Source organism: Crinia signifera, chromosome 9, assembly GCF_055691185.1.
Source record: "Crinia signifera chromosome 9, ASM5569118v1, whole genome shotgun sequence".
NCBI classification, from domain to species: domain Eukaryota; kingdom Metazoa; phylum Chordata; class Amphibia; order Anura; family Myobatrachidae; genus Crinia; species Crinia signifera.
In genome coordinates, this window is record NC_139225.1 from 131,693,154 (window position 1) to 131,704,125 (window position 10,972).

Here is a 10,972-nt window from a genome sequence, read left to right on the forward strand (position 1 = left end):
AAAGTGCTGCTGAGTTGTCCTATCTGCCCAGTGTCCATCCTCTCCAGTGCTGCCAAGCTGACCTATCTGTCCAGTATCCATCCTCTCCAGTGCTGCTGAGCTGACCTATCTGCCCAGTGCCCATCCTCTCCAGTGCTGCTGAGCTGACCTTTCTGTCCAGTGCCCATCCTCTCCAGTGCTGCTGAGCTGACCTATCTGTCCAGTATCCATCCTCTCCAGTGCTGCTAAGCTGACCTATCTGTCCAGTGCCCATCCTCTCCAGTGCTGCTGAGCTGACCTATCTGTCCAGTATCCATCTTCTCCAGTGCTGCTGAGCTGACCTATCTGTCCAGTGTCTATCCTCTCCAGTGCTGCTGAGCTGACCTATCTGTCCAGTGTCCATCCTCTCCAGTGCTGCTGAGCTGACCTATCTGTCCAGTGTCCATCGTCTCCAGTGCTGCTGAGCTGACCTATCTGTCCATTGTCCATCCTCTCCAGTGCTGCTGAGCTGACATATCTGTCCAGTGTCCATCCTCTCCAGTGCTGCTGAGTTGTCCTGTCTGTCCAGTGCTCATCCTCTCCAGTGCTGCTGAGTTGCCCTATACTGTCCAGTGCTCATCCTCTCCAGTGCTGCTGAGCTGACCTATCTGTCCATTGTCCATCCTCTCCAGTGCTGCTGAGCTGACATATCTGTCCAGTGTCCATCCTCTCCAGTTCTGCTGAGTTGCCCTATCTGTCCAGTGCTCATCCTCTCCAGTGCTGCTGAGTTGCCCTATACTGTCCAGTGCTCATCCTCTCCAGTGCTGCTGAGCTGACCTATCTGTCAAGTGTCCATCCTCTCCAGTGCTGCTGAGCTGACCTATCTGTCCAGTGCCGCTGAATTGTCCTATCTGAGCTGACCTATATGACCACACCTGTTTCCTTATTGTTAATATGGGTTGAGCTAGATGCCAAACAGCCAGCATGGCATTATTATTTTTCATGGTACATGCACTGGCAGTTCATTTGTTTCACCCTGGTGCTGCACATAAAACAATCACTGTGACCCTGCAGTGTAAGTTGTCATCATATGCAAAAAAAAGAAAAGTTTTAAAAAACTGCATGTGCTGCACCCCACTGCAACTTTTTTGACATAAATATAAATGGTTTGACTCCCCACAGTATGAGTTGTCAATTGCAAAAATGTTTTACAAAAAAGTTTTTTTTTTTGTTCCACATGTGTGCTATACCCCACTGTGACTTTGTTCACACAATTATAAGTGGTGTGACTCCCTGTACCATGATTTGTCATTTGCAAAATAAATATACATTTATTTTTTAGAAATGTTTTAGATGTGTATTAACAATACATTCATTCTAATTGTATGTACTCTCTGTACTGTTTCTTCTAATTTTCCATTTTACAGGTTAACACCAGAAAAACCAGAGATTTGCAGCGCTTTGGGTTTTGTCACAAAGCAGCACCATTCCGAAATGGTGACACCCTCTACCCAGCACTGGAGAATTGCTTTGTCTGAGAACCTTTGTGTTGTCTCTTTTGAGGCAAGCAACTATGCAGCAGCGGGCGTGCATGGGCATTTAACTGTGACAGGTTGTAGAGGGTTAACAGATCCCTGGATTATTAAACCACTGTGCAACTAAAATCTGTATTTCTGAGAAAGGAGACAATTTATAATTGTCTCTATAATCTAATTAATAATTAGACTTATCCATATAAATTTAGTAAATGTCTATTAAATGTATTCAGCATACACTTAGGCCCTTATTCTGGTTGACTTGCTCGGTTGTGAATTCGCACTCGTACTGCAGTGCGCATGTGCAGGGTCGAGCAGTCGTACACGCTTTTCCCCATGCGAGCAGAATTATGCTTGCAAACGAGCACGATCAAAGGAGGAGTGATGTGGGCCAGGGCCGGCGCCACCACTAGGCAGCTCTAAGCATTTGCCTAGGGCGCCGGCCACTGAAGGGCGGTACCGAGCCACCAGGCAGAAACCATAGAAAGTTTAAATAGTGCAGAAGCTGAAAGGGCCGCCCGGAACTCATCCCAGCAGGGTCGAGGAGCGGGGAGCAGGTGAGTGATACGATGCCCCCTCTCCCCCCCCCGGCAATCCCCATGCGGCACCCACCTGCAATCCCAAGGCACCCCGCGACCCTCTCCCCCCCCCGGAGCGTGGTAGTGCCGCGCTGAACCTCTCGGAGCGCGATATTGCCGTGCTGAACCCACACCGGAGCGCAGTAGTGCCGCGCTGAAACACCCCCCCCCCCCCCCCAGGGGAGCGGGCGGCGGGATTTGCCTTGGGCGCAGACGGTGCTTGCACCGGCCCTGATGTGGGCATTTGAATTGGTGTGGCCAGAGAAGTGGGCAAAACTGGGCAGAAACTGGGGCATACAAAAGGGGGGTGAATACAAGTGCTGGGTGGAGGTTTTGTATCAGTGTACGCAAACTCACACCGCTCGAGCACAAAATCATTCGCAAAACAAAAGCAAGTCTCAAGCATCGCAACCCAACAGCTTAGCTAAAATACATGCACCTGCACACAATGCTCCCCCATGCACCATGCAATTGTCTCTCATTAACCAATTACCTAACCACATCTACTCAATGCAGCCACACGGTATGCACACTTTTGCTGTCTAAACATTTACACTTCTCATGCTTCATATCTATATGTTTCATTGCTTTAACCACACTTGCAGCAGTATTCTCTAATGTACCATCACAAAATCTGCTTCCTTAATGCATAAGTGCAGTGCCGGTGCAAGGCACCGGAGCGCCCCAGGCGGGGGGGGGGGCGCTCCGGTGCTCATCCGCCCCCCCCGGTCGCTGTACAGGAGGGGGTGCTGGTGCACGCGGCGCTCTGGGGGGGGGGGGAACGGGATGCTGCGGTGCTCACCCGCCGCGTCATTTCCCAGGGGTGGCGGGGGTTATAGGAGGTGCCACTCACCGCTGCGCTGGTTCCTTCTTCTGCGGCTGGTGGGGAGACCCGTCCCTAGTCCCTGCTGCAGCCGCTGACTGCCTAGCGCTGCTGCCACGGAGACACTGTTCCCCGCTGACGCCAATGGTAGGGGGTGGGCGGCAGATGGGACCAGTGTCTCACCACCAGCGGTAGCAGCGCTAGGCAGCCATCGTCAGCAGCAGGGACCAGGGAAGGTTTTTAGAATGGTGCTGGGAAACTATTGAGAGCTATTCCCAGCACCTGCTGCTGCCACAACTATATTTGATTTAAATGTTGGGCTGAAGAGGTGCCCTCCAGTGGCCGCCGCCCTAGGCAGCTGCCTAAAGCTGCCTAGTGGTAGCACCGGCCCTGCATAAGTGTCCCTGTCATGTTGCCCAAAACTACACACAAATACAAATAGTCTCACATTTAAGACTAGTTACCACTTCTACTGCAAGGCTTTGGACACTGCAAACAAACATACTTTCAATCTCTCATCTCTTCTCATGCCACCAACCCTAAGTGACTTTTTAACACCTTTAAGTCTCTTCTGTACCCTCCCCCTCCTCCCCCACCAGCTACCATCAGTGCACAAGAACTTGCTCCTACTTTAAGAACAAGATTGATAACATCCGAGATTAAATGGTATCCTCGTCCTCAACCTCTAACCCACTTTTTTCCCCACCTGAACCCTCTGGCACTTTCTCTTCATTTGAGGCCACAAATAAAAAGGAAGTATCCACACTCTTCTTATCCTCCTACCCCGCTACCTCTCCACTTGATCCTATAACTGCACAAGTCATTAAACCTCTATCTACTGTGCTTATTCCAACCTTAACTAAAATCTGCAATCTCTCTCTTGCTACTGGTACTTTTCCATCTCTGTTCAAACATGCAGTGATTAATCCCATTCTGAAAAAAACACAATACTGATCCTAACTCTCTGACTATCGTCCAATCTCTCAGCTCCCATGCCTCTCCAAGCTACTCGAGAGACTTGTCTACTCTCCCCTGACACACTTTCTTAACTAGATAAATGTAAGGTGAAAGGGGATGGGAGAGTAGACCAGTGCACAGGTTAAGGTTTTCATCAGGTATATACAAATGACAAATTACATGAGTCCACCAATAATGTCCTATATGAGAATACTATTGTTGAGAGCGAAAGCCTGACTGAAGCGGGTCTAATAGGCTGTGAGAGTTAAGAAAGTGTCTCAAAAAGAAGAGACTCTTTTTTTTGTTGGGGCACTCTTTGTCTGGAGATTAATAAACGTAATCTCAGTTTTGAAAATTTAGAAGGGAGTAGCTGGAGACGCCCCACAAAAACACTCTGGAGACGCCCCTAATATGACAGTCAATACTAGTATAACAAGTAAGGATAGAAAGAAAGTGTAGCAATGAGGTATGCGTGTATTAAAAATTAACTTTTATTATTGCATCTCTAAAAAAGTTACTCGACAGACATGTGTAGTAAGACACACAAAGATTTCATTTTGAAATCCACACTTGTGAGTCTGAATGATACACACCTAAATACAATCTGTGTAGAAATTGCCTCATATCCCCAACTCAAAGATTTCTTGGCTGGAGGAAGAGCTCCTGTTTAAGGTTGATACATTGAAAGGCCTCTACTAAGTATATGAGAGGACTTATTTTGACAGGCAAATAAAATGTTCCAAATGTTTCAAACAAAGGCCCTTATTCTGGTTGGTGCGGTAATATCCGCGTGCGTTCGTGCCGCCGATGTTTTGTGTCTGCGCATGTGCAGAGGCGTCTCTGCGCATGTGCGAGCGGGGCGTACGGCCACATTCCGCATGAAATGTGAATACTCCGAACAGGGGGTGGAGAGGGGGGTGAAGAGCTATTTGGGCTCATTACCATATGCACACGCCCCGCGTTTCATGGGTGTTCCCATGCAGATGCTGGGCGTACGTATGGTAATGCGGCCGTGACGCGCGTGTAGGGGGCGGACATATGGCATTGCCGGATGTCAGCTGCCCGCCCAGATCCCTGCTTTTGCATGGAAAAATGTCCGTGTGGTCTGAGGTTGCGGGAGCTGGTGGACCACTCGGTCCTGCATTCGATGTTTTGTGACCATCGAATGATGGGGGAGGTTCCCTGAGATGGAGGAGGCGTATTCCATGAAAAATACACGTGCGGTCCGTTCGGCCAGCTTCTTACCGCGTATGGACGGAGTTGGCGATCCGTATGGAAGGCGGGGTTTCGCACGCACGGTCCTGGCCGCATAATCGGATCCGGCCGCACCGATCAGAATAAGGGCCAAAGTATTCCACAGAGTCTATAGGGAGACAATGTGTCTGATGTGGCTTAAGAGGTTAAAGTCTGTTTGTTTGAGGTTTTAATGTGGCAGTCCCAAAAAGTTGCATATTATTCCATATACCTGTCACAACATCCTCAATAGTTTTCAATGCTTTATATGGTTTGGATTAGACAAGTTATTAGGTTGTGTATCAAAGAAAAAAGGCTTCAAGAATCCAGCCAAGTGTTTGAAGGGTAAGTATCCCCTAGTGAAGATATTATACACAAAATATCATTCATTCAGTATGTATAGCATTTTGAATATGCTGTAATTATGCTGTAGTGAAGGATACCATTATATATACACATAAATTGTGGTGGGTACAGATATTTGACCACTAATATTTTATCCATATGACAGTTTGTAGAGTTATTTGTAAAATATCGGTTTTAAATTTGCTCCTCTTCAGTAAGAAATCTGGGTAGTTAGGTAGGCAGGAGAAGGGTGGGAGAGAATCAGGAAGGAGAGGTCAGTTGTAGTCTCCCTGTGAGTCCCCAGTGAGAGAGATTCAGACCGACTTTATATACCTATAGCAAAGGTGGGTAGTTCTGTTTATGATTGGGAAGTCACCTTACCCATTTTGTATCAGAAATAACCCAAAGCCCTTGCTGGCTTCCACACACACCTTGAGAAAGCCCCCTTCCGGTGAAACGATCGTTGGTTTAACAGAGACGTGGCTTCTCCGGCGTCTCCTGCAGCAGTGATACCAGTGACAGCAGCCGAGTCCAACATTGGAATAGACGGACAGGGGACTCCTAGTCTCTGTGGCGTCCCCTGTACAGACCACACACTTGTGACTGAACCCATTATAGGGTGTACGATACAGATACACCACTCCTTCTTCTTTTCTGCTCATTTAGCTATCGGCTAACCATTATTAAAAATCCTACTAACCCCTACTTTGCCTAACAGCTGAATTGTTAGCCAGGTGCCGCTCACCTTCCACCAATACAGCTTGTCTGCAAGTGGAAGACAGCAGCGCACCTTGGAGATCACTGAAAGTTGTAACTTACTATACACCTCAACTTGTTTCTGAACACACTCATCTACCAGAGCCCACTTTACCCACCCTGCACTGGAAATTAATCTATTCAGGGGGGCAGCAGGACTACTGGGGACAGCAGTTCATATCTTTCCCCCTCCGAATCATCCTAAATACAGAGCGTGCTTACCTACAATACCTACAGAGCCCATCCTGAATATTTGGATGGCAGCTGGCAATGTGGTAGTTTCATGACAAATAGAAAGGGGGACCTCTCTGACTTTCAATAGAAACCTTTCCACTCTATGCTATAGGTATATAAAGTCAGGGGGCAGCAGCTCGAGTAGGGGACCAGTAGGAGTTTTTACTTTTTATCCCTTTAAACCCTGAGTGAATTGAGATTTCCCACAATACCTCACAAGCCCACTATTGTGTAGTATAAGCCAGCAAGGGCTTTGGGTTATTTCTGATACAAAATGGGTAAGGTGACTTCCCAAATATAAACAGAACTACCCACCTTTGCTATAGGTATATAAAGTCGGTCTGAATCTCTCTCACTGGGGACTCACAGGGAGACTACAACTGACCTCTCCTTCCTGATTCTCTCCCACCCTTCTCCTGTCTATCTAACTACCCAGATTTCTTACTGAAGAGGAGCAAATTTAAAACCGATATTTTCCAAATAACTCTACAAACTGTCATATGGATAGTTAGTGGTCAAATATCAACTTTCTTGTATTGAGGATGTTGTGACAGATATATGGAATAATATGCAACTTTTTGGGACTGCCACATTAAAACCTCAAACAAACAGACTTTAACCTCTTAAGCCACATCAGACACATTGTTTCCCTATAGACTCTGGGGAATACATTGTTTTAAACATTTGGAACATTTTATTTGCCTGTCACCTCATATACTTAGTAGAGGCCTTTCAATGTATCAACCTTAAACAGGAGCTCTTCCTCCAGCCAAGAAATCTTTGAGCTGGGGATAAGAGGGAATTTCTACATAGATTGTATTTAGGTGTGTATCATTCAGAATCACAAGTGTGGTTTTCAAAATTAAATTTTTGTGTGTCTAACTACACGTGTCTGTCGAGTAACTATTTTAGAGATGCAATAATAAAAGTTAATTTTTAATACACGCATACCTCATTGCTACACTTTCTTTCTATCCTTACTAATCTCCAGACAAAGAGTGCCCCAACAAAAAGAAATAGTCTCTCTCCTTCTTTTTCAGACACTTTCTTAACTCTCACAGCCTATTAGACCCGCTTCAGTCAGGCTTTTGCTCTCAACACTCCACTGAGACAGCACTGACTAAAGTGGTTGAATGATCTGGTAACTGTTAAGTCTAAAGACCATTACTGACTACTTATTCTTCCAGCTCTTTCTGCTGCGTTTGACTCTGTTGATCACACTCTTCTCAAACAGTGCATTCCCTAGGTCTTTATGATACAGCTCTTTCCTGGTTCTCATCTTACCTATCTGATCGCTCTTTCAGTGTTCGCTTCTCTGACTCTACTTCCTCTTCATTACCTCTGTCAGTCGGAGTTCCGAAAGGCTCAGTCTTAGGTCCTCTGCTGTACTCAATCTATACTTCCTCTCTTGGCAAACTAATCAGCTTTCGGATTTCAGTATCACTTGTATGCGGATGATACTCAAATCTATCTGCCAACACCAGAGTTGTCACCAGTGGTTTTGGGCTGAGTCTCTGAATGTCTCTCTGCCATCTCATCTTGGATGTCTTCTCGCCAGCTCAAACTGAATATTTCCAAAACGGGATTACTTATATTTCCACCAGCCAAGAACAGATACCATCCTGATATATCCCTAACTGTTGACAACTTGACAATCTACCCTACCCCACAAGCTCGTTGCCTAGGGGTCATCCTTGACTCTGAACTGTCCTTTGTTCCCCACATTCAATCTGTCGCAAAATCATGTTACATGAATCTAAAAAACATATCCAAAATACGACCCTATCTCACACAAGACACTACTAAATCTCTTATCCATGCACTCATTATATCCCGCATTGATTATTGCAATAGTCTCCTAACTGGTCTTCCCTAGAACAGACTCTCACCACTGCAATCTATTCTAACTGCTGCTGCTAGGCAAGACGCTCATTGTCTGCTGATCCGCTCTGCCAGTCCCTCCATTGGTTGCCTGTATCTTACCGTATTCAATATAAAACCCTTCTACTTGCATATAAATCTATTAACCATACTGCACCAGTTTATATCTCTTTACTTATCACAAAAAATCTCCCATCTCGACAACTCTGCTCTGAGGATATCTGTGTCTCTGTTCTGCACGGATCACCAGCTCCCATTCACTATTACAGGACTTTCATCGGGCTGCTCCCATCCTATGGAATGCCCTTCCACGCACAATAAGACTCTCCGCTAGCCTCCAAACTTTCAAGTGTTCCCTGAAAACTCACCTCTTTAGGCAAGCCTATCATATTTGAGTTACACACTCATAACCCTCTGAGGCACTTATGTATTATATAGCATTTCTTCTGAACTTGGGTACTTGTTTCCTATCTGTGCGCCCGCTACGTTAATTGCGCACCATGCTATTCTCCGTATAAAAATCGGATCGCATCGCATCGGATACCACAAATGCACATACACGATATTGAACGATGCGATGCGATGAGATCCGATTTCGTTCCCGCTTTTATGGTTGGCCCATAGGATATATAGGAAACCCCCCCTGATGGTTTAAAATGCGCCTCCATTGTTAACGCCACCCCAGTATTGACGTCAACCCGAAGCGTGGCGAGCGCAGCGAGCCCCGCGAGGGGCGGCGGTACGCGTCCTCCGACTTTTTCATACCCCCACTATCCACGTCGGCGTGGAGTTGAGAATAGAATAGTGTGGCGAGCGCAGCGAGCCACCGAGCCCGAAGCATGGCGAGCGCAGCGAGCCCCGCGAGGGGACGCGGATACTTCACAGGTATCCATGTCCCCTCGCGGGCTTCACAGGTATCCGCGTCCCCTCGCGGGGCACGCTGCGCTCGCCACGCTTCGGGCTCGGTGGCTCGCTGCGCTCGCCACACTATTCTGTTCTCAACTCCACGCCGACGTGGATAGTGGGGGTATGAAAAAGTCGGAGGACGCGTACCGCCGCCCCTTGCGGGGCTCGCTGTGCTCGCCACGCTTCGGGTTGACGTCAATACTGGGGTGGCGTTAACAATGGAGGCGCATTTTAAACCATCAGGGGGGGGGTTTCCTATACAAATCGTGGGTTTGCGGGGTTATTACATTGAAATCAATGTAAAATCGGGTCTCAGGGACCATTTAACATTGATTCCAATGTAAAAATCGGGGTTGATCGCGTCACCGCATGCGATGCGATCCGATTTAAAATGAAATCGGATCGGATAGCATCGTATGGCATCGTACATCATCGAGTACCGAATCCGATGCGATGCGATCCGATTTCATTACGGTGCCGTACGTTGAAAACCTGGGCGCCCAGATAGGAAACAAGTACCTGAACTTGTGTTTCCCTTCTATGTCCCTATAGAATGTAAGCTTTCAGAAGGACCCTCCTACCTCCAAGTCTGTCTGTTGTTACCCATTTTTTTTTTTTATCAAGGACTACTATTGTAAAGCCTGATGGAATCTGAAGGTGAAGGTGATGAGAAGTATCCAATATGAATAATGTAGTAATGCTTATTTCACATCCCTATGCTGTCTACATGCCAACTGTAATCTTCAATCTCTCCACGATGCCACAACAACCATTATCTTCCTCTCACAACACTACACTTCAGGCACTCCACTTACATACAATTTAAACTGCATCCCATTTCCCAAATCACACTGACATACAGGGCCATCTGTCATTCCACAACTGCATATATCTGCAACATCATAACCATTCATAATCCCTCCCGCCCGGTATGCTCACACCAAGGATTGTTTTCTTTCCTCCACCAGCAACTTTGCTTCCCTTGGTAGAGTTCCTGAGTGTGCCCGTGCTGCACCCCTTCAGTGGAAACCCCACACTCGCACCATTACACTTACCATGACTTTGTGAAGGTTTAAACAGCCAATGAAACAGAATGTCATGACCCTTCCAATGCATAACTTATTCTTGGGCCTTGTCCTCTGGCCCCTGGAGCCTGCCAAAAGCCATGACCATCTCTGGCTGCTTAAATCCTGCTAAAAACCCAATGGCCACCTGGTTGCCACTGATGGAATCTGTGTGCCTGCCCATCATAGTCGGTTGTAAGGTGTTCACAGCAGGGCCCTCTTCCCTCCTGTTCTAAAATCACTGTTCTCTTCACATTTCACTCAGATCACACTTTGTAGTACGTTGCTATAAACTAAAACTAACTTAAAAAAATTAACAATATTTTCCATCCCAACAGCAAGCCCACACCTGTACACTAAGGAGGAGGCCATCCAAATGACCCTTGAAGACCCCGAGTCAAACTTGAGGAACGGTGCAAGCAGCGTAGCGCAGCTGTGCAAACTTTTATTTTACATTCATTTCATTTTTTTTCTATATTGAGAACAATAAAAAATTTCAGGTAATTCAAATGTGTCAGTGATTTTTTGAAAATATCAACCACAATTTGGTTTATATATGTGCCCGTGTGCATGACGTTCGCTCGACTGCGTGCGAATGTGTGCGAGAACGAATCAACCAGAATAAGGCCCTTAATGTAGTTTTAGACAGAGGTTTGGAATTTTATCTGATTTCGCCATAGGGATCAATGTTCTCTATTACCA